The sequence below is a fragment of the Castor canadensis genome, chromosome 1 (genome assembly GCF_047511655.1).
Source record: "Castor canadensis chromosome 1, mCasCan1.hap1v2, whole genome shotgun sequence".
Lineage (NCBI taxonomy): Eukaryota > Metazoa > Chordata > Mammalia > Rodentia > Castoridae > Castor > Castor canadensis.
Genome location: NC_133386.1, coordinates 114,847,279 through 114,873,570, shown reverse-complemented (window position 1 = coordinate 114,873,570; position 26,292 = coordinate 114,847,279). Strand labels below are relative to the sequence as shown.

The 26,292-nt window shown below is 44.1% G+C and overlaps 2 protein-coding genes and 1 long non-coding RNA gene across 7 annotated transcripts in view; 1 reads left to right on the top strand and 2 right to left on the bottom strand.

The window, feature by feature from the left end:
* The window catches only part of LOC141422477 (neutral amino acid uniporter 4-like), a 449,783-nt gene that overhangs the window by 246,672 nt on the left and 176,819 nt on the right, over positions 1-26,292 (top strand). The gene's annotated exons all lie outside the window — the stretch shown is intronic.
* Positions 1-26,292, bottom strand: part of LOC141421463 (deuterosome assembly protein 1) — a 409,755-nt gene that overhangs the window by 247,541 nt on the left and 135,922 nt on the right. The window lies entirely within an intron of this gene.
* Positions 1-26,292, bottom strand: part of LOC141414199 (uncharacterized) — a 129,726-nt gene that overhangs the window by 74,520 nt on the left and 28,914 nt on the right. The window lies entirely within an intron of this gene.

Here is a 26,292-nt window from a genome sequence, read left to right as displayed (position 1 = left end):
ACCAGATATAGCTAGAAGACTGGCCTACCCTGACATCAGAGAACTATTATTCTCATCTTGGCCTCAACATTTTAGGCATGGCCAAGGACAGAGAGAAAGGATTCCAAAAAGCCATAAGGAAAGAGATTTATGATGACTTTTAGGTACTTATAAGAATTTCACCTATGACTTGCTTTCATTGGAGCATAAGTTGTCATTGGGGAGAAGACATAGTTTCTAAACCCACCAAAAAGAACCTGACCACAATTGAAAACGTAATAACATTGATCAGCAGAGTCCAAAATGTTAGAATCCATGCCTTTAAAGTAAGTAGGAGAAGTGGGCACACTGGCTCCCACTTATAATCCCAGCTATTCAGGTGACAGAGGTCTGGAGAATTGCAGTTCAAGACCAGCCCAGACAAAAAATTAGCGAGACCCCATTTCAACAAAAAAGCCAGGTATAGTGGTACATGTCTGTAAAGGTACAGGTAGGCAAACTGCAGTCTGAGCCCGGTCCTGAGTAACAAGTACAAGCCCCTATCCAAAAAATAACTAAAGCGAAAAAAAGGTCAGGAGATGCGGCTCAAGTTCTTGCCTACCAAGAACAGAGCCCTGAGTTCAAATCCCAGTACCACCAAAAAATAAAAATAAAATTTAAAAAAGACCTCTGAAGAGAGAATGAGAGGTGAATGAAAGCTGATAGTACCTTGGGAGCCCCTCATTGCTCAGCCCTAAGTACCCAGTACCATTTTAAGGGCTTTCCCTATTTTAACTGGCATATTCCTTAATATAGCTCTCTGAGGTTGCTGCTGGAGGAGTTGGGGAAATGGCACTCCAAAATGTGCTGCTTAGCTGTGCTGATGACTTGGAACCTAGGGCAGGTGGGGACAGGCAGAGCCTCCTTCATGGTCCTTTATTTGCCTAAGGGCAGAGGAGACTGCAGGTTGACGGCTTACTGAGACTAACTTTGTCACAGGCTGTCACCTCTTCTTCAGAGGGCCATTCATCTCTCCCCAAAATCATCTCCTCTCCCCTATTCCCTAAGAGGGTCTATCAGTTTCTAGATCTTTCTCAGTTTGCAGTATTCACTTTTCTTGCATGTGATGGCCCGGTGCAGATAACAAAGTTGTGTATCTTTTCTCGTTGATCTACCTGCTGTCAAATCATCCCCTCTACTCCATTCTTGAGCCCTCAAAGGGTACAGAGATGGTCTTCCCTCTTCTGCAATGCTGTTAACATACCTATTCTACAGATGAGAACGAGGAAGTCAGCCACATAATCACAAAATCAAAACAGTATAGGGCTGGGGGGAGTGGCTCAACTGGAAGAATGTCTGCCTAGTAAGCACCAGGCCCTGAGTTCAACCCTAGTACCACACACACACACAAAGTCCATCAGTAAGGGGCAGAAATAGAACCAAAGTTTAAATACCACAGCATTGGACCATGTGACCAATGGCAAGTCTTTCTGCAGGTAAGCATATAAACCAAACACTATCACCATGCTAGAGACAGGTGTGCTATGTCTGTAACGTGGGCCTTCTTCTGGGTGCTGGATAGACCTGTTCCTCTTACTCTAATAAGCACGTTAACATCTTAAGTCTGTGTCTAAGGCACTTCTGCCGTGCCTGCTAGCAAATAACTAAGTTGCTAATAAAAGCAGTGTCTCTCACCATAACTAGTGCCAACTCCAGCCTCTCAGTGCCAATGGCCTCTTGGCTTTGCCCACCAAGTTTTCTGGATGATTCTGAGCAGTCAAAAAACCCAGACTGCTGCAAATGTTACTTGGAAAAGGGCACGTGCCAGGAGCAACAGGAAAGAGGGGCCCACCCTCGCTGCAGTTGGAGCTTTCCTAAGTAAATCCATCCTCCAAATCAGTTAATTATTCCTCCCCAGATTCTTATGAAGCTTGCAATTGCCAAGCACTCCAAGATCAATTTCATGAGCATTTCCCCGACCCCCTCTATAAAATACATTGGCCACTTTACAAAGAGTTAGGGTGACTTGCACAAGGGTGGGGTGCAGGTACTAGGGGGTAGCCTCGAGGTTCAAAACCACTCTCTCAGCTGCAGTGTGCCAAATCATCAATCTGGCTGGCAGCAAAGCATCACTTGCATTTCAGTTTCTCATTTGCCAGAGGATTTCAAAGGACTATGATATTGAGACGTTTTGTTAGGATTGAACGGGGTATCAGCCAACTTTTTTTAACTCCTGAAGGTCCAGGACAGCCACATGGTTGAGGAAGCAAAAGCAAAAAGACAAAACATCCTGAACCTTAAATTCCTCATGATCACAAAGGAGTACGGACACCTACAGTTGTCTAAAAGAGAGTGAGGCTTGGAGGTCGTGACTATGGGACCTAACCACCACTTTCTAGTAGTGGACAAATCAAGTGACTTTATTGAGCTGCAGTTTCCTGCTATAGGAAAGATTACCAATGTCTTCCCAGGTCCACTGGTAGCACAGATGAACTACTTAATAGTCTTTCTTCTTTGAAAGGCAAATGCAATCTGTGGGTGGAGGAATTAAAAAAAAAAAAAACTCTTTTCACGTTTCTAATCTGTAAGACCTGGTACCCAATTAAAGGGCTGATTGTAAGAAATCCATAAGAAAACATGACCTCCATTGGTTTTACTTTCCATGCTTCCTTGTATTTGTCCATTTTCTGTTGCTGAAACAGAGTATCTCAGGCTATGAACTTTTATCTTCAAGAAAAAGAGAGGGGGGGCACTTATTTAGCTCACAGTTTTAGAGACTGGAAGTCCATGATTGGATGGGCACATCCGTTCATCCTCAGGTGAGGACCTTACCTGACAGCATCACAATGGCAGGAGCATATGCAGAAGAGATGACACAGTAAGACAGGAAGCCTGGCTTGCTCTTTTCATAACAACCAGCTCTTGTGGGATCTCACCAGAATCCTGCACAAACTACATTAACCCCTGCAAAGATAGTGCCTGCCCCTCTCTCTGCCACCAGTGACACTGTTTAACCTCCCATTAGGCTCCTCCTCTTAAAAGTTCCCACCACTTCTCAACACTACCACACTAATGACCAACCTCCTAGCACACAAAGCTCTAGGGGGTCACACTCAAACCATATCCACACCTAAGACTCTTTCAGGGCATGATCTCTGCTACTCAGAAACAGATCCTCTGCAAAACACCCCTGAGCTTTCCGCATGGGTCTCCTTGTTAAATACAGCTACTTGTTTCATCTGAAAATTCTTGTACTCACTGCCAGCCTTCCCTGTCAAACTACAGCTCAGTGAAGGCAGAGCTCAGGTCTCTTAGTTGCTGTGGGCCCGAGTTCAGCATTCAGAATGGCACAGAACAAGAACTGAGCAAGTGAATTAAAGAATTTGAAGGCATGAGCTCAACAAGATGGCCTCTATCACTCTGCAGACAGACTGATACTCTACTCACTCCCTTTCATGACACCCACCCACGACTGTGAAGATAAACATTGAATGTCTTCCCTCTTAGTTTTAACTTGTCCATACTTATTCTTAATTCAAAATAACTCATAATAAGAGTATCATTCACTCAATCAATCATCCATGCTTTCCAAGTGTCTTGTGTATGTCAGGTTCTTCACTAGGAAATAAAGAATGATCATGAGCAGGGTTGTGGAGTTTGTCTTCTAGTGGGAGGAGATAAACCATAAACAGATAAACAAAACAGTTCAGGTAGTAATGAGCTCAAAAAGAATGAAAACAGGGTAATGTGGTAGAAGGGAATTGGTGACTTTCCACGGAGAAGTTGGGGGCCTCTCTAAACAACAAAATGATTTCAGCCCTGCAAAGATCTTGTGTTGGCATTACAGACAAAGATGAGAAGTCCTCAGGCCACTGGCCTTGGAGCATCCAAGGAACAGAAGAAGGTCACAATGGTTGGAGCATTGTGAGCCAAAGTGCAAGAAGCCTCCCATGCAAGTGGGAAAGTGGGCAGAGGCCAGATCAGAGGTGACTTGTGGGGTAAGAGCTATAGCTACATTCTAGGTGCAATGGGAACGCACCAGAGACTTTTATGGGAGAAAATGGTCTGTTTATACATTATAAAATCACTCTGGACTCAACAAGCAGGAAACCAGGTGGCAGACTAATAGAGTAATCCAGGCTATAGAAAAGATGGTGCTGGACAGAGGTACAATTTAAAGGGAAAGTAATGGACTTTGTTAATGGGTTGTGAGAGGAGAAGAAGAGGGAAAAACAAGGATGATATATCCTGCAGAAGAAAGTCAGCTTGACTGTGTCCATCCCATGGGTCTATGTACATACTGGCTCCATTAACCTGCAAGCTCTGGAAGGGTACCATCATTATCCCCAAGTAAGTAGCCCAAGCTAGCAGAGTTGCTCTATGTAACTCTTCAAGATGCCCCAAGAAGCCTTTTGGGGATCCCCACACTCTGCTGATAAATTAAATACTCTCCAGGCTGAGCGGACTGCAGTGCCATGCTGGGAAACCCAAGGCAGGTGTCACACACAGTCTGTTTTACGTGAGTTGCCCAGGGTTATTTCAGCCCCTTTATCTCACATCCCCTGTGACATGATGGGACGTGACAAGGCCAGGCAAGGCAGCCTTACCAACATCAGAGGGAGTTGGCTGTTTTCATGAATGTTATTGTTAGTAGTTTCAAGTAACTCTTTTCCTGCAAAAGCCACTGCTAATCTCTAAAGCCTGGATGGTCACAGACAGGGGTTAATTCTTTGGATAGGGTGGTCTACAGGCACAGGCATGAGTGTTGGTGTTGGGGAGATCAGGTCAAAGTCTCCAGCTTCTTCTTTTCTGAAATGCAAGTACCCAAACCTCAACTCACAGGACCGTGGAAGGATTGTGTGGATGATCTGGCAAAGGGCCTCGCACACTTTGGAGCACAGGGAAATTGCTCAGGAAAAGCTCCCATAATCAGACTCAACACTAAAAGTCACAAGCCTGCTGTCTTCAGTTGCAGCTCTCCTCTGTGCCTAGGAGGAGTAAGTGGGAGGACTTTTTTTTTTTTTGAGCCACTCCATCAGCCCTAGTGGGAGGACTTTTTTATGAAAGTCTACAAATTAAAAATTCAAAGTACTTCAGAAATAATTCTCTGTTTCCATAATCACAAAATTCTTGGCTTCATCCTAAATGCATATCTTCTCTTGGAATAACACACACAAAGTGGACTGTTAACCAGATACCAGAGGTTGCTAACTTTACAGGCTTGTGAAAGAGAAGTAATCACATTTTTTGGAGCTACAAATTTGAAAAGGCTTCCCTTTTACAAAGAGGAACAAAATGAAACTCCAGGCAAGTGGGCCCCTGGCACTTTAGGGACCTCAGCCGTGGAACTGGGATGGTACATTCCAAGAAGAGTTATGAAGATTAAGTAAAGCGACTTACACAAACTGCTCCACAATGTTCCCTTCTTCCCTCTTGCCCTCCTCACTAGATCTCCTTTATTCTTTTTTCTTTTGCATTTTGTGAGTGTATGTGTGTGGGGGAAGAGCATGCTAGGTATCAGGGTGTCAACACAGGGCCTCCCCCGGTAGGCGAGCACTCTGCCACTGAGCTACAGCACCCAGCCCTATCCTTTATTCTTAATATCCTTAATTCTTAAGGTCAGGCCCTTCTATTGACGTCTCAGGGGCTGTTTCTGTTCTGGAAAGGTCTACCCACCTCATGAACACAAAGTAGGCCAAGAGTCACAGAAAGGCCTCTGAGAGACAGAGACCAAAGTAGAATTCATAGGACAGACTCTCTTTGCTGCTACTGCTGAAGACCCTGTTTTTTTTTTTTTAACTGGAACTTGAACTCGGGGCCTAACACTTGCTGGACTTTGCTAGGCAGGTGTTCTATCACTTGAGCCATTTTGCCAACCCTTTGTGTGTGTGTGTGTGTGAAGGGTGTTTTGAGATAGGGTCTCATGAACTATTTGCCTGGGCTGACTTCAAACTGCGATCCTCCTGATCTCTGCCTCCTGAGTAGCTAGGCTTATAGACATGAGCTTCTGGTGCCCAGCTAAGACCCTGGATTTTAACTGTAAAAATGCAACACTGTGCATTTTGTGCTCTACTTTGGTTTTCCCATGAACTTCTACACACTGAGATCACATGTGAACTTGGTGGCCACAGCATGGGCAAGGCAGAGATTTACAGATGAGGAGACACAGGCACAGAAAGGCTCAGTGACTTGACCAGGGTCACACAGTCTGCAAATGAGCCCTTGACTCTAGTCCTTCACTTTCTCTGCTTCAACTTGTAAGTCACATTTCCAGGAGGAAAGATGGCTTCTTCCTTTGACTGTAAGGTGTATCAGGAGTTATGGCTCTGCCTTTGGCCTTGATGGTCCTATGTCTCACATTCCTGCAGGTGCACATGACAGTGACAAGCTGAGTCCTAGAGCCAAATCCAGGCCTCTTCTAGTGTACAGTGACCATATCTTCCTGACCTCGTTCTTCCTTCCTTCATTTTTCTGTTTGTTTGTTTGCACCACCATGCTTAGCAGCTGTTGGTTGAGATGAGGTCTCCAAACTCCCTGCCTGTGCTGGCCTCAACTCTCAGTCCTGGTGTTTGAACTCAGGACTTCCAGCTTGCTAGGCAGGAGTTTTACCACTTGAGCCAGGGCCCTAGTCCTTTGGGCCTGATTATTTTTGAGATTGGGTCTCACATTTTTTGCCTGAGGTCAGCCTCTAATAGCGAGATTCCTACCTTTGGCCTCCCACGTTGATGGGTTGACAGGCATGTACCACCATCTTGGCTTATTAGCTGAGATGGGGGTCTTTTGAACTTTTTGTCCAGGCTGACCTTCCAATCTCTGCCTCCTAAGTAGCTCAAAATAGAGACATGAGCCACCTGGCCCTGCCCTTGTTTTTCCTGTATTTCTTTTGCCATTTCCTCGTTTCTCTAAAACCTTGCCACTTCAAGAAGTCCACTGGATATGCAGCATCACCACCCCCTGAGAAGGAGTTAGAAATGCAGGCTCGAAGGCTCTGTCTAGAGCACTTCCACATGAAAACCAACCCTCTCACACAACTCCCAAGGGATTCATGGGCACACCAAACTTGGATAAAGTGCTGTTCTCCAAGAACACAAAATGTGTGGAATAAAGAGTCAATTAAGAATGTGAGATGCTGAAAAAATAGCCATCTGGGTGGTTAGGTTGTGATTACTGAGTTACTTCAGTCTTTAATTACATAGTCATGAATTTGCTGGTGTTTAGTCATAGTGCCTGACACATAGTAGTTACTCAATAAATATGGGTGGACAGAATTGATGATGAATTATTTAATAAGTGCATTCATAAAGCCTCCTCATATTCCTACTGCTCCTTTCTTCTGGAGAACTAAATGAATTCATGCATGAAAAAGACATAGAACAGTGCCTGGCACATGGTCAGGCATCTTAATCACAGCATCCTTAATCACAGGCCAAAGGCAGCTACCTTCCTAACCAACCACTTTGGCTTTGGGAAGGAATATGGAACACAAGCCACCTTGCAGCCCTGTGGGAACGTCCCTTGGTGGAAGGAATATAAACTTATCTTGGAAGAAACGGACGCTCTGGAGCATACTTTGTAATGCATAGAAAAATTATTCCAGTGGATTCCAGGAAAATGATTAAGTGTGCGGGAAAGGTGGGCTGACAGATTATCAGTGCTGGTATGTGAGCTATGTTTGGCATAGAGGGGAAAAAGCAAAGTACTTCCTCCTATCTAGGTCTGCCTCTCATCTCACTTTTGATATGATGATAAGAGGGCCCAGAGTAATGAATCATGGAGGTGGAGGATGGTGTGAAGGACAGATCTACTCAATCCGGTCAAACCGACACTTCTGGTTCAAAAGGAGTATAGTCAATGAGCTTTCAATGAGCTTCGCTTGCTGATGACTCCTCCTCCCACATGCCTGGCTCTTTCCACCACGCCAGCTTGTCCCTGCCTTTACCAACACGGTTAAGAGGCTTCCCGCCCCCTGGTGTACCCAGTGCAAATCCACCTCTGTCCCATCAGTCTGGGTTTTCCTTCCCTGCATTCAGCAGCTAGGAGTTATTTTGATATTTAATTTCATCTATTCAGTTTCCAAAGTTAAACTCAAAATTCCACCAGGGCAGGGATTGTATCTTACATTTCTTTGAGTTTCCCCATAATGCATTTATGTATTGACTAAGCTGCTTTTATAAACAGATAAAAGAAAGACAAGGCATTTCAGATGGATTTTCTACTATTTTTAATAAAAATAACTGCATTTCTCTAACATGTAGAAGACAAGATAGCTCACAGTGTTTTCAGCTACACTTAACTCTGCCAAATTTTTACTTCTGGTTGTTCTAAATAGAGTGCCATCCCATATTGGGCTCATCCCTGTGATTGCCAGATCATTCATTGGGACAAGTTTTTAAGTTACATCACTAATGTTTGCTGAGTACTCACTATGTTCCATGGGCCGTGCTAAACGCATTAATCATTAGGAGCACACAGTGACCCCGGCACCATTTTGATCCCCAGTTGAATGAAGAAACAGACTCAGAGAGCAATTTGTTCAAGGTCACCAAGCCAGGAAGTACAGAGGCCAAAAAAACTCACGTGTCATCTTACCTACTATGCATTGTGGTCTCTTAAGTTCCTTTTCTCTTTCTAAAACACTAAAAAGGTTATCAAAAACATTGTTATTGGTATGTTATCTACTGCAATCAAGCCAGTTCAATCAACACTGCTCACAGGAAAACTTTACCTTTAAGGCAATTCAGCTCTGGCTATAAAACATACTCTCCAGGCTGATTTTTGGCATAAAATGTCAAGGACAAAATAAATTTTTTTGCTGATTAAAAGAAAAACCTCTCAGTGGCAGCTATTAAGTTTTGCAGTTGAAGAACGAGGGCATTCATCAGCATTGGCTCTTTTTCTATGCCTCAATCAGAATGCCTCAGCTCTTAGTAGTTTTAGAAAAACAAAAAGTAATTTTTTCCTCGACGTGTCAATAGAATGTGGTCCTTCCCAAAACAATGTTAAATAAAAATGAAGCATTTTCAAAAACACTTGAAGAGAACCAGTCCTACCCTTTCACCCCGTCCACTGAACCATCATTTCAAAGATGTTTCAAAGCATTTTTGGCCCGTTATTTCCTGTCTAGATATTCCTGTGTTTTGTAAGATGTGTCAGGTTTTTTTTTTAATCATTAAGATATACATTAACAATAGTTAATACTGATCTTTCAAGACTAACTGGTTTATTTCCTTAGCAAACTTATCTTTTTAAAGATGAGTGGTTAAAGATTTTTTTCCCTCATGCTGGCCACAGCCTTGTCCACAGATCCTGGGACACAGGTGAGGTGGCAGGACACTCCCGGAGCTCTGGCTGACTGTGAAAGTGCTCCACACACTCAGCCTCACGCCTCACGACTTGTGTGGGCAGCATTTGGCTGTCTCTCTGTTTACACAAACTCCCTAACGGTCTCTGGCACCACTGAAGTCTCAGAGGGAGGCACAGTACATAGAGTGTTTCACAAGAAAATCTTTAAACAAAAGGAATTAAAGAAAATCCCTGTTTAATAGTAAGTTTTTACCAAGCTCCTAAATTCTCGAGAGCATGTGAAATATCAACTTTCCCCAAATGGGAGCACAGAGGTTGCCTTGTTTCAGTTCACACCGTTGGGTCACAAACGCTCTTGAGAGAAATGTGCCTCGTTCTTAAGAACCGACTGAGATTCTTCATAAACAGTGGTAAAGAAAGCACAGGCTCTGGACGCATACAGACCTGCGTTCAAATTCTGGCTTTCACATTCCCCTGTCTCAGAAAGGTAGTCTATAAATTAGGAATAATAGTAGTAACCACCTCATTGCTTTGCTGTGAGATTCGTGTAGCATAAGGTATCTATTCACAGTAAGCATTTGATGGCTGCCGGAGGAAATATAGCCAGCCCTCCACTATCCTCATTCTTGGAGGGACCTTTCTTCAGCAGAACATAAAAACTGGTGAATCTGTAATGCAAATTCCAACAGTGTCTTCTGATGCAGTCACCCCTACCCAATGTGGGTCTTGCTTGGTTTCCCACAGACATCAAGGTTCAAAGGAGAGGTTAAGAGGGGCAACCACAAGGGGGTGCTAGGCCAGAGCCAGAATGCTGTAGGCTGAGATTCCCAACTTTGGAACAACCCTCTGTCCAAGGCCCAGTTTCTCCTCCTCACTGGCCCCAGAAAGAGGCCAAAAAAACCCCTACTGAGGAATATTCCCTGCTCCCTCAGTCACTACCCTATCAGCCCCAGAAGCTCCTGGATAATTCCAAGGCAACCATTTTGCTTGTTCTCACCATGCCAGCAGAGATCCTGCCATAATGCCACCATGGCGTCCCACACAAAGGTGCCTGCTTCCATCAAGAGCAGGTGGCATCTCTAATAACCCCAGCCGCTTTCCCCACCACTAGCCACAGCTATTTCCTGTGGCCAGGGCTCTCCCCACGTGATCTACTGTACCATCTGCCACACAGCTCCATTTGCCTGGACAATCAGCCCTAGGTTCAAGTTAAGGTAAGATGGTAATTGGGTAAGTTAATATGACATAATATTTTTAAAATAATTTTCATCAATGCCTGTGAAACACATAATCACATAATCAGGTTGGGGTCTAAAATGAAAGAATTCATTAAATAAAATGATAGCAAAATAATACATTCAGTGGATATTCAACCCTGTTTACAATGTCAAGAAATGAAAAATCATAATACTATTAACAAAATAGAAAAAAATCAGAAAAGTATAAGCTAAAAACTCCAAAGGGGATTTTCTTTGGTTGTAAGATTACAGCTGCTTTTTTTTCCTTCCTTTGTTCTTGACTGTATTTTTTAATTTACCTGTAATACATTCAGTAATGCAACCAATGAACAAACACTGGGTACCTTCCACTTGCACTGGGAGCCAGGATTACTGTAGAGAATGAAGCAGAATTAGCCTCAAAGAACCCATGGTCCGGCAGAAGAAGGAGACACTAAGTAATCACATAAATGTATAATTGTAATCTGGAACAAGAGCCACAGAGGGAGAGGATGTCACACCATGATCCATGTCAAAAGGACCAGATAGCTCCTAGTGTGGGCTGGGTTCAGAGGAACCCTCCCCCTGCCGCCCCCCACCCCCAGAGAAGTAATGTAGAAAGAGTTGAAGAGTTTAAGGGAGATGGGGGAGCAGAGAACAGCTTTGCAAGCAGAGCACCAGCAAAGGTCCTGAGGCTGGCAGTGCACAGTGACAGCCCAGGAGCTGAAAGCAGGCCTGGGTGTCTGGAGCAGAGCACCTGACAAAAGAACAGTGAGACTCAGGCAAAAAATGGGCAGGAGCTTCTGCAGGAGAAATTGTGGCTTTCAGTCTTTGTCTGGAATGCAGTGGAAAATGCTGAAGCAGGAGAGTAAAATGACCAGCTTGTCTTACTCCAGGCCCACTGTCAGGGAGTCCTGGATGGAGGCCAGGTGGGGCAGAGCTGGTGGAGGGAAGGCCTTGAAGCTGCTCAGAGCATTCTCTTGTCTCTAGGGACTTCTAGGGAACAAAGTGTGCAGTCTGTGCCCAGTCAAATGCAAACTACACTGGCACCGTGTGCAAAACTCTATTTTATCTCCAAGCCTGGACCTAGCGCTTCAGAGAACAAATGGCAGGTGTATTTACATTAAACATGAGACTCACTCGACCCTGTGTTTGTGAAACGCCGGGCTCTTTTATTCCTGGCTTCCCTGGGGTTTTGTAGTCTGTTATCTCCTGTTACCCTGTTATTAGGCTTTTCCTCAATCCTGATCAATCCCCTCCCTGGCTCCTTTCAAACCTGTCCACAGGTATGTAGGGCTCGGCTCTGCACCCCCAGGAGTTCTGGACGAGCTCTCCACCACAGAGGGATCGTCTTGCACTTATTGTTCATGCAAAGAGGAAGGTTAGGAAAATCTACAAGGGCCTTTGCCTTAAATGGTCTCCAGACAGAAGATACTTGAGGGGACGGAAAAGAGGAATTTTGATTTTCAACTCTAAGCTTTGGGAGCAGCATAAAGAGAAGGCTCTGGAGGTTAGATATGGATAGGAGATAGCATAATTAGACCATTCTAGAGTGGCCAGAAGGGGAGGGGTTTCAGGACAGAATCAAGCTTCCCAGAGAGACACTGTGGTGGCCTGGGGTGAAGTCTGCACATGTACTCACAGACGGGGGACACCACACTGTTTACCAAGCAATACAGATCTGGGGGGGTGGGGAGGAGTTGCCACACTTTCCTGTGCCTGGGCAGGTCAGACCCCTACATTACAAGCTATTTAGCATTTTTAGAAGTGCCAATAGTAGAATACCTTCACACAGCCCCCACCTCCCCTCCAATCAACGTGCAGCCACCCAAAGTATTGACTGGGAGCCCAGTGCGGTGGCACACACATGTAATCCCAGTTACTAAGGAGGTTGAGGTAGCCCTGGACAAAAGTAATGAAGGTCTAGCTATCTATTTAACAAAATAAAGGGCCAGAAAGCATTACTCTAATAAAGCCTAGTAAAGTGGTTCATACCTATCATCCCAGTTACTCAGGAGGCATCTCACCAAAAAAGCTAGGTAGGCATGGTGGTGCATGCCTGTATTCCCAGCTATTTGGGAGGTGTAAGTAGAAGGATTGCAGTGCTAGGCCAGCCTCTGGCAAAAAAAAAAAAAAAAAAAAAAAACAACATGACACTCTATCTGAAAAATAATTAAAGCAAAAAGGGCTGGAGGAGCAGCTCAAGACATAGAGCACCTGCCTAGTAAGCAGGTTCCAACCCTGACACCACCTAAATAAATAAATGAGTGAATAAATAATTGAATGAATAAATAATTGAATGAATTAATACTTAAATAATTTTTTAAAAAAAGCGAAAGGGCTGGGACAAAACTCAAGTGGTTGAGTGCCTACTTTGCATGTACGAGGCCCTGGGCTCCATACCTAACATGAAAAAAACAGTTTTCAAACTCAAGGAAGTAGCCACACCCCAGGTAAGAGCCCCTCCAAGCACAGCTAGCCCTGTGTGGGGACTAACACCCTCTTCTGTCGTGAGAAGGCCAGGTGCAGGGGACATAGGGCAGCAAATGCTGAGCTCCAAGTCCTCAGCAACAAGAGAAGTAACCTGCAGGGCCTCGCTCTTGTGTTCCTTCCCATCTCCCACACTCTCCACAGCTCTTCTCCACACCGTGTCTCTTACGCTTATGGTCTTCTGACCCAGGCACACGCTGAACTACTGGGATGACCATAGTCTGAGCTCATCAGGGACACAGAACCTGTTGCTTTCTGTTCTTCCTGACCAGGCAGGTCACTTGAACACTCCTGAAGTCACCTCAGCCTGTGGGTCTGTGCCCAAAATGTCACATATTATTCATCACAGCTAGAAAGCATGACTCTAATAAAGCCTTTCCCCCTATGTTTCAACTTTCTGAATACTCAAGTTCATTTCTGGGTTCTGGTTATTTAGCTGGTGTTGAAAAGGAGAAGTGACAGCTGGTGAAGTCTAATCATTTTTTTATCTTAAAACTTTTTCTTAAAATATTTCTAAATTTTTTTTAGACAGGGTCTCACTATGCAGTCCTGACTGGCCTTGAACTCAAGATCCTAATGTATCTTCCATTCAAGTACTGAAATTATAGCCTATACTAGGCCTCAAAACACATTTTTTTGATATGTGGGGGAGGAGTAACTGGGGTTTGAACTCAGGGCTTCGCACTTGCAAGGCACATTCTCTACTGCTTGATCCACACCTCCAGCCCTTTTGACTCAGGTTACATTGGAGATAGGGTCTTGCTTTTTGCCCAGGCTCACCTTGACCGTGATCATCCTGATCTCAGCCTCTCAAGTAGCTAGGGCTACAGGCGTGAGCCACCAGCTCCCAGCTAAAACACCTATTTTTCAAACCCTAAGGCAGCTTCAGAAAGCTAGCTATCGCATTTGCCACCTAACCTACAGCTCCTGACACAAGCACAATGTGTTTTCAGAAGGAGCACGCAGAGCTGCCCTGAATTTGAGCACACACTGCCAGGGAAAGGCTCCTGGGTGAGGCTGGTATTCACAAGATTGTCACAGTCCCAAGTGCAAAGACAGTGTGTTCAACTTGCAGACAATACAGTGCTCATCGTGTGTGAAAAGCCACTGAAAATCATCAGCATGAGCCACCTCGGTCATGCCATACTCCTGAGTTTATTATTGTCTGCCTCAGCTCTTATCCAAACAGCCTGGACAGTCTGTTTACGGAGGGCTGTGGACTGGCCTCCAAGCAAGAGAGGTGATGACAGAATCACAGAGTGCTGTGCCCACACTGAGTCCAGCTAAGAAAACCTCAGGAGGAGGCAGCAGGACAGGCCAGGCACTGGCTTTCGGTCCAAACTAAGCCCATGTTAGAAGGTGCAGCAGGGTCTAGAGTAGTTGTTCAAGAAATGCACATTGAATGAATAGTGAAAGAACGGTGAGAATCATCCCTCACTAGGGGAAGGCATCAATGAGGAGAAGCCACACTCTTCCCAAAACACACACCTGCCCCTACTTCTCACCCTCCTCTCAAGAAAGTTGTTTTGGTTTTGTTTTGAGTGCAGGGATTACACTGGGAACTTTTATTAAGAAACATTTAAGATTGATTTACTTCTGAAAAGAAAATCGAAAATATAAAAGAAAATGTTGCAACCCAATGGGCAATTTGTATTACATATGCATATGGAGTTTTTCTTTTATAACTTTGAGAACAGATTGGGGATATGGTTTTGTAACCTCCATTTGTGCTTTTTTTCAAAATCCAGAAGCTAAATTATCTTCATTTCTTGCCAGAAGAAAAGCCATGTTGCATTCCGAAAGAGGGATGTTTGTTTTACTAGAAATACAATAGTTTCTAAAGAGAGAAGAAATACAAAAAAACTAAGTGACCCACCCAAGTAAAAAACAAAGAAGATGTGTCAGTTTAGACATCTCCAGCAAAATTTGCTCATTTTTTCTCACACTGAGGTTAACTGGTTCTGTTATCTCAACCAAAAAGAAAAGCATCCCTCTCCTCATGGCAGTTGGCAGATTCCTCCTGCTCTGCCCTTCACACTCAGCAGTCCAACCCCAAAGAACCGGGAAAAGAGAAACAAGTAGCAGAAGACAACTGCCCATGTCATTCCCTTGCCTGCAAAGGTTACCATCCCCCTAACTAAAAAGACCCAATCCAACTTCTCAGTGCAGCAGCATCTGAGATCCATCCCAGTCCTCTGCCTGCTTAATCCTCTCTCCACTCCCTCCATGGACCCTCTGCCACACAAATCCAGAAGTGTGTGACCCAGGGATGGTAAAAAGGAATGTGGACCTGGGGGTGGGAGCTCATGCAGCTGACTGCACCAGGAAAACCCTGCCCCGGATGGATGGCCCTCGCTTCTGAATGACTGTCCTAGCAAGTCTGCTTCTACACGCGTTCCTGCAGGGCCTCAGTGGAAGGCACTATGCCAGACACCCTGGGAACCATGAGGGCGAGCCTCACAGACCTTTCTTAGCATCCCAGTGGAGGGTATCTATCACACAGAAATACAAATGGCCAGCAAGCAGAAGAGTCAGGGGAAATGTCCCAACACAGGACTCAAGGGCATAGGAGAGTTAGCTGGTCCAGGATCAGGAAAAGCATGGAGGGGACAGGCCTCTAAAGCCAGACAACATTTCAAGAAGCAAAAACTATAGTCAGAACTCTCAGTTCAACTCCTCATACTCTTCCCAGTATCCAAGAGACCCTGGATGGGACCTTCCGCCCCATTCTGGCTGAACTCTGTCTGAAACGGTACATTATGTAAAAAAGAAAACAAAAACTTCATTTTGTTCACATCTACCTTGCACTTTTGTTGTTTGTTTGTTTGCTTGTTTTTCTACAGTATCAGGGATGAAACCTAGGGCTTCAGGTATGCCACCAGCACTCTACCACTGAGGCACACCCTCCAGGCCTCCAGCATTCACTCTGTAAGGCGGGCTTGTGGCACAACTCATTGTTCTTTCCTCATCCTGCTAAAAAGTTCACCGACCCCCTCATCTTTCAGCTCTTAGGTGTACCATCACCAGAAAACCCAGATGTGCAAGACAGTACGTCTACCCCGAGAAACAAAACCGAGCCAGGCGTCCTCCTTAATAGATTCAATGCACTGAATCATGTACTGCATCAAGGGTCTCATTAAAAGAACTTGCTGGGTGTGGTAGTGCAGTCCTGTAGTCCCAGCTATTCAGGAGGCTGAAGCAGGTGGATCTCTTGAGCCCGAGTTTGACTCCAGCTTGGACAACATAATGAGACCCTTTCTCAAAAATTAACAACAACAAGAGAACTTTCCTATGTCCTGTCTGTGCACTGAGATTAGCTCCCTCCTCCCCTCCCCCACACTTTCAAGCAAGGAAGCACCATAAAGTTCTTTCACATTAAAGATCAGTTTTTTTCCTTGCAGCATGCCAAACAAGTCTTCAAGATTGTTCAAACTCTTCTAATGGTTCAAAACAAGCCCAGGAAGTGAGACTGAGGAGGGCTGGTCACTCTTGAGTGTTTGTGACATGTTTATTCCATTTTCTCCCCGGTTTCATGTAGCAGTTACTCACGCTGATTGACTTTTTAAAAAAGGAAAGAAAATGGGAATAAAGCCGACCCAGATGTGGACAGCGCCTTGCCCCGGGAAAATGTGTGCAGACTTCAAACCTCTGCACTTGAAAGGCAGTCGGGAGATAAGGCTGGACAGACCCAGGTTCCAGTCTGGGTCTCTGACTGCAGCCAAGAGGTCAAGTTGAGGGTAAAATAGCTGTGATGACCTGCATCTCACCAAAACAACCCGACTTGGCTCTCAGATCTGCTTGGGGACAAGGGCATCAAGAGAGGCGCAGAGTGGCTTCAATGGTCCTTTAAAGGACAGCTGCACGCTACTTCAAGTGCACACAGATGCAGCTGTAATTTTAAAAATCCACATTCACTAAAAGTGACCAGATTTTGTTTTGATGTATGGCAAGCATCAGTTCAGCTCAGTTTCCTAAGAAGGGAGAGAAGGAGGGAGGGAGGGATGGAGGGAGGGAAAGTGTATGTACTGAAGCTTTACATGGGGAAGGGAGGGCAATTCTGGGTAGAGAGGAAGGAGAGAATAAAAGGCAAACCCACAGTTGCTGGGTCACCAGGACAGGGCTTTTTGGGACCCACCATGGCTCAGCACAGCTTCCCCCTCTCCTGGCTCTCCATGGGCCTGAATTCCCCACACTTTTGGTTGCACCTGGCAGCCCCTAGGAGAAACCAGTTCCTACCAGCAGGCAGAGTGGGAAAAAGCAGAGCTTCAGAGCAGGACATGGGTCTGGCCTGGTGCTGGTCTTGTGGGCTCCACTGCATCAGGCCCGAGGCAGGCTGGGCCACAGGCTGTCCTGGGGAATGAGATGGTGTAGAACATGGTGGCCAGGGGTACGGCAGAAGGGCAGGGTGAGACTGTCTGGAGAGGTACATAATCTGGGTCCCCTACACCTAACTGCGGGCACCCCGTATCATTTTTTTGTTACTAAAGGTGGTTTCTTCAGTAGTACGGGAAAATGAGGGCATTTTATTGCATATGCATTCGTATAAATAGATAGAGAAAGTTACTACAACAAATTGTTGACACTACTATCACTAGAATGAGAACTTTTTAGTATCTTTTTTGTACATCTGTACTTTACCTATATAATAAAATAGCAAAATCCTGTTTACCCAAGAAAAATGTGTCCTCATAAAAAGTTGAGGACCAAGGAATCAGCAGTCCATATCCTATATCCAATTATGACTTCATCTTTGCTTTCTGTTTTCTGAAGTATAAACAAAATGCTCCAGCACTTTACAGAGAGTTTGTTTCAATGGGAGAAAAATGTTTTTTTGCCACAAAAGACCCTTGTATGTCCTCCATACCTGAGAACTCTTGGCTTCATGAACTCAGCAAACCTAGCCCTCAGTTTCCTCATCTGTAAATTGGGGGCACACTCCATGGATGTGTTGTGAGGAGCAAGTATTAAACCAAACCACAGTACCCTGGAAACAGCCATGTGCTACCTTTGCCTTACAGAGAATTATTGAAAAGGAGTTAAGAACATCAGAAAAGTTTGAGATGCACCAGAATACAGATTGTGGATGTGGGAGGAGTTTTAGATTCATAAGTCGGTCTGAGGAGTAATAAAACAGCTGTGTGTCTCTTGCCTTGGTACCAAAGGGAAGAGAACTGCCTGCCACTAAGACTTGCTATGACCTGCCTGGGCTGAGTCCCTGTCGAGGACTAAAATACCACTCCTTGCCTTTCATTCAAGTAATTAGGTTCACTGAAATCCCCAGGTGAGGAGTGTTTAAGTTCTAGGAACCTCCTAACAAAATCTTATTCTGCCCACTTCTAAGCACAGAAAAATATTGCTAAAAATAAACCAAGCCAAGAAGGGACTCAAAGACCCAACGAACTACTTCAGACTTAAAAGGGACTGCAACTCAAAACATCACATTTTATACATAAGAACCAAAGCCCAGTCACCTACACAGTACAACTTGTCCCAAGTCACATACCTGGTTTGTGGCAAAGGTCTTCGTAACAATAAAATATGCTTGAGTATAATATGCCTAGCGTGTTCTAAGGACCCCACGTAGTTGGAGGCAGATACCAACAGTCCCTTTACAGAGAAGGAAACTGAGGCTCAGAAGGCTGAAGCAACTTGCCTGAGTCTGCACAACAGTCAAAAGTCTCCCACCAATGTCCAGTGGCCTCCACCTCAGGGACATCACCAAGTCCCCATGCACCATGATACTACTGCACCATGCCGCAAGGAACTAGTCAGTCATGGCCTAGAATGCCTGAGTCTGTGAGATCCGACCTCATGTCCAGCATGACCGTGACCCAGAGTGCCTGGGCTAAGAACAATGGTGAGAGGTCTTCATAAACTGAGTAGCTTCTCCATTTTGCTTTTAAACAACCAACAGACACTCCAACCAACAGACACTAGCTGAACACTCACTTCTGTGGCAGTCATTCTGCCCTTCTCCTGGTTGTCCCTGAATTCCATTTTCACAACTTTTCTCTTGTGCCTACCGTGCTGGATAAAGGAACGATGCAGTAGTACTCACTTCTAGTTTGGTTTGGGAAAATGGGTGGCTTTCTTTTGACCAAAAAAAAAAAATGTCATGTGTAACCAAAAGAGGTTTCTGCTTTGTACATAAGCCTCAGTGGTGAACAAGATGGAGAATGTTATTCCAGAACCTTAAAGTAAAACTAAAGCACATATGTTCTGGAAAAAGCATTGTTTGACAAGATCAAATTAACTCCAGGGAGGGAAGTGATTTCATAACTGTGCCTCTCTTGCACATGAGTGTCCCCAGTGACTCTGGTGGAGAGGGTGGGGGTGCCGGGGTTAAACCCCACCCAGGTGCATCTGCGTAATTACCCTCTGGACACTTACCAAAGAGCTGGCTACAAGCTTAACCTTGAGCAGGCACAGGAGGGGTTAAGGGAACTGACACAGCTGGATTCACATTTAAGAGAAATTCAGGGAAAGGCCCAATATAGCCAAAAGCTGCGTGAGATTCTTGGAAAGGTCACTCCAAGGCCTACATAGCACGGCTTTTGCAAACATACACACGCACACACAAATCTTGATAGCACGTGTGCTTCTGCGGTGAAACCAGATGTTGCCAAAATGATCCTTGTTCTGTACAAAAGAGGACATGGCTCTTAGACTCTGTAATCCTTCCCAAGCCTAGGCCTTGGGTTATCAGGACCCATCTCTCTGCACCAGGGCATGTAGGAGCAGGGTTCACCCAGGTGGGCTGGTTTCCATCACACCCCAGAAAAAGGCCTCAGAGCAACGCCATTTGTCAAGGTCTGTCCAGCTGTATCATGAGGAGTTGCATTTCACCTGTGCTTGCAAACAGTCTGCAGGAAATGACAACATGAATTAAGATTATCTAAGGTCATTCTAAGTGGGAAGGTTTGGTTACATTTGGCTAAAAATCAGTAATAATTCTGACACTTGCTGATACATAGCCCAGTAACATCAAGTGCATTATTTTATTTTGATTACTTGTGGGTTAAATAACGTGACTCTTGTTACTTGAGGAATTAAGCTATAAATTACAGTAAAATTGCCTCATTTTTCTTATGAGACCATTTGGCGATGTCTGTCATTTCTGAATCCAATTCCTTTTCTCTAGTTTCAAATTACACTTTTATCTCCATCCTCTTCTTCCCTGGGCCAAAGCAGAACATGGACCAGATGAGCGTTTCCAAGACGGTGTGAGTCTATCATCACCTATGCTTTGCTGTGACCAAATAACAAGTTGTAAGTAGGTATCTTATGACAGCCTTATCCATCCTCAACATGACTAGTAGTTTCACATTGTATTATTTTTAAATCTACTTTCATGTTTACAACCTCTACATCAATTAATATAAACTTGGATATCCTTTGTTTGCTACCATTTGCATTAGAGAATTTATTAATTTTCTCCACATAGAGAAAAATGTATAGCATAGAGAAAGAAGACAACTCAATCACACCACCTAATCTTTATATCCTATTATCGTGGGCGTATTAAGTCAATAACAAGGCAGAGCATTTGAGAAAATTTAGAAAGGTATGAATCACGATTTAAAAAAAAAAATCTTCAAATCCCTGAATGCGCATTTAAAACCAAAACTTCTTTCCAAAGACTCTAGAAGTTGGAAATGGCCTTAGAGTTGAACCACACTATTGGATCCAGAGGGCTAGGTGATTTGCCTGGCCAAGGAACAGCTCCATCACATTCCCAACTTGCCCTCTGCAACGTCAAGGCTAGGATGGACTCCTGTCCACTGTTCTCTATGTCCTAGACTTGGTGGCTGAGTGGGGAACATGCAAAAAGGCCCATCAAGGGCTCTCAGCAGCAGGAGGGCTAAGGAGCCACAACAACGGGAGAGAAGATGCCAGGCTGGGTGTGAGAGCCCCCAGAGTCTCAAAGAACAGGTAAAGCTATGGGTTGATTTGCCAGGACTGTGATAAAATGCTACAGACTGATTGGCTTAAACAACAGAATTTACTTTCTCACAGTTCTAGAGATTGAAAGTTTGAGAGCAAGATGTCAGCAGGGTTGGTTTCTACTGAGGTCTCCCTCCTTGGCTTGTAGATGGCCATCTTCTCCGTGTCCTTACACAATCCTTCCTCTGTGTACTGAGTGCCCTAGTTTCTTTCTTTTCACAAAGATTAGGACCCTTCCCAGTGACCTCCTTTTCACTGAATCTCCTCATCAAAGGTCCTATTTCCAAATACAGTCACATTCTGAGACATTCTTTCCATCTGAATGGGAGAGAGGACAGGGGTAACAAGACAGACAGAATTCATTCCATGACAGGTCAGTTTAAAATGCCCTGTTAGTCTGGTTGAATTTGGGGATTTGGGATGAAATGAACTGAAAGGTCCAAGGACAAGCTGGTGAAGGTGACACAGCCAGGTGTGAGAGGCATGTGTCAGACTGGCATTCTTTTGAATGCTTGGATCTTGAGGAAAGAGGCTGGGACTGTGAGTCAAGAGTGTGATCATGTCCAGCACTGCCGCCACCTGGCTGTGAGAATAAGTCCCCTTGTTTACCAGAACCTCAGTGTCCTGACAGTCAAGCAAATCTCTAGAAGATCACTAAATTTTCTCTGAACCCATAAACCAGGAAAAGCACACACACCCAAGCTATGCTTTCTGTACAGCTGTCCTCTTGTCCCTCTTGTCACACTTCTCCAAAATTCACAGTATTCAACTGAACATTCATTGTGGGGCTCCCAGATCTGACACTCCTGGCCTAGTCACATCTCTCTGCCACCTAACTAGTCATTGGCTCTTCCCCTCTTCTATCCAATGTCTAAAAAAACCTTTCCTGCCCTGCTACACCACCCATTCTCAGATCCTGCTCAGGTGCAGCCCCCTCACAACACCTCTCCCAGTAGAAGTGGTCTCTCCAATGCACTGCCGCATTTTTTACCTTTCTTACTGCACATCTGACATTCCCCCTGGTATCACCATCCTTTCATTTCTTATAACTATCTTCAGGAGACCTTCAAGTACAAAAAATTATGTATATGTACATACGTATGAATGTAGGAAGTGAATGTGTTTGATTGCCTAGGGTCAAGGTGAGTGGGGATGAGGTGCAATGATGGGACGGTGGGAATGGGGTAGGAGGATGGTGCAGAGGGACATGTTTGAGTATTTCTTGCTCCATAGAGTTCTGACTTTGAAAATCATATTAATATTTCACACATAAACAGGCCAAAAGGTAAGTAAATAAAATCAATAGGTCTGGGGTAAAATAAACCTAAAATGTAATACAAACTAACAAATTAACCCAACTATATTTCAAATGAATGAATTGAGAAGTGGCGGGGGGGAGGGGCGGTGCTCAGTAGAGAGCTTGCCTAATATGTATGGAGGTCCTGGATTCAATCCCCAGCATTGCAAAAAAAAAAAAAAAATCAAATGTATATGTGCAAGGCACAGTGGGAAGTTGAGGCAGGAAGATCTTGAGTTCAAGGCCAGCCTGAGATATGTAGGGAGACCCCCATGTCAAAAAGCAGGTGGGGCAGGGGGAGTAGGAAAGGAGAAATGACCCTTAACTATGCCACACACCCTAACTTCAAGCAAAGAAAGAAAACAATCCATTTTACCTGGGTCTGGTTCTGTGAAGACTTAATGAGGGAAAGGTAGGGAGTTAGCGAACCACCTTTCATATGGTCTCTGTTCATAGCTAATGTAACAGAGACCATTAGATTCTTGCCCCACAGCTAGTCTCTTTTTCCCTTTCTTAACGTTACTCTGATTCCATCGAGGACAGCAATCTGCTCCAGCAGAAAAACTTCCCAGCCTGCCTTGCTGCTTAGGATGGTCATGTGACATGGTTCGATCAATGAGCTAAATAGGAAGTAACTGGGAGAGGCTTCTGGGCAAGCTTATTAAAGGAGGATGATTCATGCAATGCCTACACTTTTGCCCAACCTCTTCTTCTTGTCAAGAACATGGATTGCAGCCAGGTGGTGGTGGCTCACGGCTGTAATCCTAGCCACTTGGGAGGCTGAGATTGGGAAGACTGAAGTTTGAGGCCAGCCCAGACAAAAAAGTTCAGAGACCCCATCTTAGTGGAGAAAAGATGGGTATGGTGGTGCATGCCTGTCATCTCAGCAACAGCAGGAAGCTTAAAATTAGGAGAATCATAGTTTAGGCAGGCCTGGGTAAAAAGCAAGACCCTGTCTCCAAAACTGCCAGAAGAAAAAGGGCTGGAGGTGTGACTCAAGTGTGGTCTAGCAAGCGCAAAGCTCTTAGATCAAATTCCAGTACTGCGGGAAAACAAATGTGGAATCAGGGCCCTTTATGACCATCAGATGTCATGCATACACTAAGGATGACTGAGAGCAAAAAAGAAAAGGTGTCTTCTGATCCCAGAGGACATTAGGGGGATGGAAGTGTCAGTGCTCTCTACTTACCTAACTCATCTTTTATTACACAAGAAAGTTAAAATTATATGTTTCTTCATAGCTTTGTAAGGCAATATTTTTTCAGATCTGTCACTCACAGCTGAAAGCAGATTGTGATGTAGCTGAGGTTAGTAATGATGCTAGAGTTATAATCCACACCTCTTCCATCCCAGGGTATAGAACTTTCAACCACGCATCCCATGTACCCGACACAGGTAATCCTTAGCACCTGTTAAACACCCAGCACTGCACAGATACACCCGTCCTTCTTCTTCAACAGGGAAAAGATGCCTGTTATTGCACATTTGGACCTGTTCAACTTGCAAATTTGACTGCTTATGTGAAATTCCTGGCATTACACTTAAAACTTTGCTGATGATAATTCTTTTTTTCCTTTTAAGTAATAATAAAGATTTTTTAAAAAGCATTTTTCTTACACTTACTGACTGAGCCCAAATATATTTGCAAAAGTCCAATACTTCAATATATCATAGTTTGGATGTTTTATTAACAATAAATCATAAAATGCTATGTTCTCATTCCTTCCTCCATGACATACACATTGCTATTTCTCTGCTTGTTTATTTGTCATTCTCACTAGGTTGTTAGCCTCTCCGGGTCAAGTTCAATGAGTGTGTCTTCTACTAGTGCAGTTGCCACCTCCATGGAGCTGCAGTCATTAATAAGTGATAGAAAAAAGGGTATATCCCTTACAAATGGATGATGCTGGACCCCACAGAAGAGAATGCGTAGCTCAACAGCTTAATTGTGTACCCTTCAGAAAAAAAAATTAATAAAAATACATTTTACTTTATAAACAACGATGTGTATATTTTGGGGCTTTGGAGGGATTAAAAAATTCATTTAGAATAAGAATTTTCTCTCGGAAATAGTTTGAAACACGATTGGAATCTCAAAAGTGGAATTAATGTTTACTGAGACCATTTGGCTAGCAATCCTCAAACACATCAAAGAGCAATCCAGGCTCTTAAGCGCACTGGCATTACCTCCATTATCACAGCTCTGACCCTGGCTACTGACTTAGTGAAGGAGTGTAACCGGAGAGAAAGGGGAGCCAGTCAACAAATGCAGAGCTACTGTCAGTGCAGACCTGCAGGCCAAGAGGTGCTGGTTCCGAATTCTTGCTGGCATAGAACTCTGCGGGCCATGGAACCTCCAGTGAACAATTCACACAATGAGTATCACCACCATTTCCTCAAACCAGGAGGACCCTGTTTTCACTCATCAAGTCCATTGCCTAAATACCAACACTTGGTCAGCACACAGGGTTGCTGGCTTACTGCAAGCCAAGCTACACTTTGGGAGGGAGAGAAGTCTGGCTCCGCCACTATCTAGCTATGATCCTACAAGTTATGTTACACCTCCAAGCCTCAGTGTCCTCATCTGTAAAGTGGAGGTAATTGATAATATTACTACCTCATAGGGCTGTCATGAGGATAAATGAGTTATAGTTTGTAACATGCCTTTCATGTGGCACGCAGAAAAGGCCACATTAAGGGTTAGCTATTATCGTTATTGCTTAAATGAGGAAAGAAAGGATAATACGAGAGAGTGTTCATGAAATATTTAAATTTTAAGATTAGATTTCAAATCAGGTGTATATAGTGAGAGATCAGATTAATACTAATATACACGAACAGAAAATGGACAGCTGGAAAATAAAGACATTATCAATGGTTTCCTCTTAGGTGTGAGCTTCCATCTCATTTGTATCTTTTTCTCTATAGTTTTCTATATAAATTTTATCACAAGAAGAATAACAATGGGCTGGGGATGTAGTAGAGTGCTCTCATGCATAAGACCCTAGGTTCAACTCCCTGCACTGCAAGCAAAAAAATGCTTAAAGCCTATATGATCCATCGTCATTGGTGAGAAGAGGGCAGGGTAGGAGAAGGGAGGGGAGGAAAGGAAGAGAAAAGAACAGTAGTAGTAGTGGTAGCAACACTGCCTCCATTTCTTAATTCATACTATGGGGATTGCATTGCCTGATCTCTAAGATTTCCTGTACACTTCATACTCGTGATACATGGTTACCAGACTCAGCCAAAGAAACACACTAAAAGTCCATTTTTGTTCAAAGCAGTAAAAACAGCATCTTAGAAAAATCTTTCTTAAGGCCTGGGGCATGGCTCAAGTGGTCAAGTGCCTGCCTAGCAAGCACAAGGCCCTGAGTTCAAACCCTAGTACCATTACAAAAATAAATAAATAAAAAGAAGAAAGAAAGAATCTTTCTTCAAACCAAATCCATGGTAAGCATGGAACTTAGTATAGAGTAAGCAGCTTGCCTTACAAAGACAATTTCAGCAACACCAGACATACTAAATCCTAAATCCCTCAATACGTTTCCCAGACCTGGATGATGGGGTGACAGAAGGTGACTGCTCTGTCTCTAGAGGGAAGAAACAACACACTGTCTTTAAAGAAAAAAACTCTGCCATATGGTGTCTGTTTTGATATTTAAGTGATTTTCCCTTCCCTAGCAATAGAAGTTCCTCCTACCCCTCATCTGGCTTGATATTTAAAACCAAGACATTTAACACCGAGTTTGTGGTGCTAGCAGTTTTATAGCAGTTCCAAAACACCTTGGCCCAATCGTACACACAAATTAGAAGAACCTTATAAAGCCCACGAAAGAAGAAGATATCTGTACAGAAAGCAGGGACATTCATTTGCTTTCCTCCTGTGATGTTAAATTCACTGTAAGACACTGGTCATGAAAATGCCAAACAGATTTCCTGGGGCCAACACAGCCCATAGCCTTGAGTACTGCTTTGAATTCACATCTACATAGTGACAGCAAGGCCACAGCACCATTGAAAGACTGGTTTTAAGGCTCAATTTGGACTGACGCCAGCCACCAGGAACAAAGCACAGAACCTTTC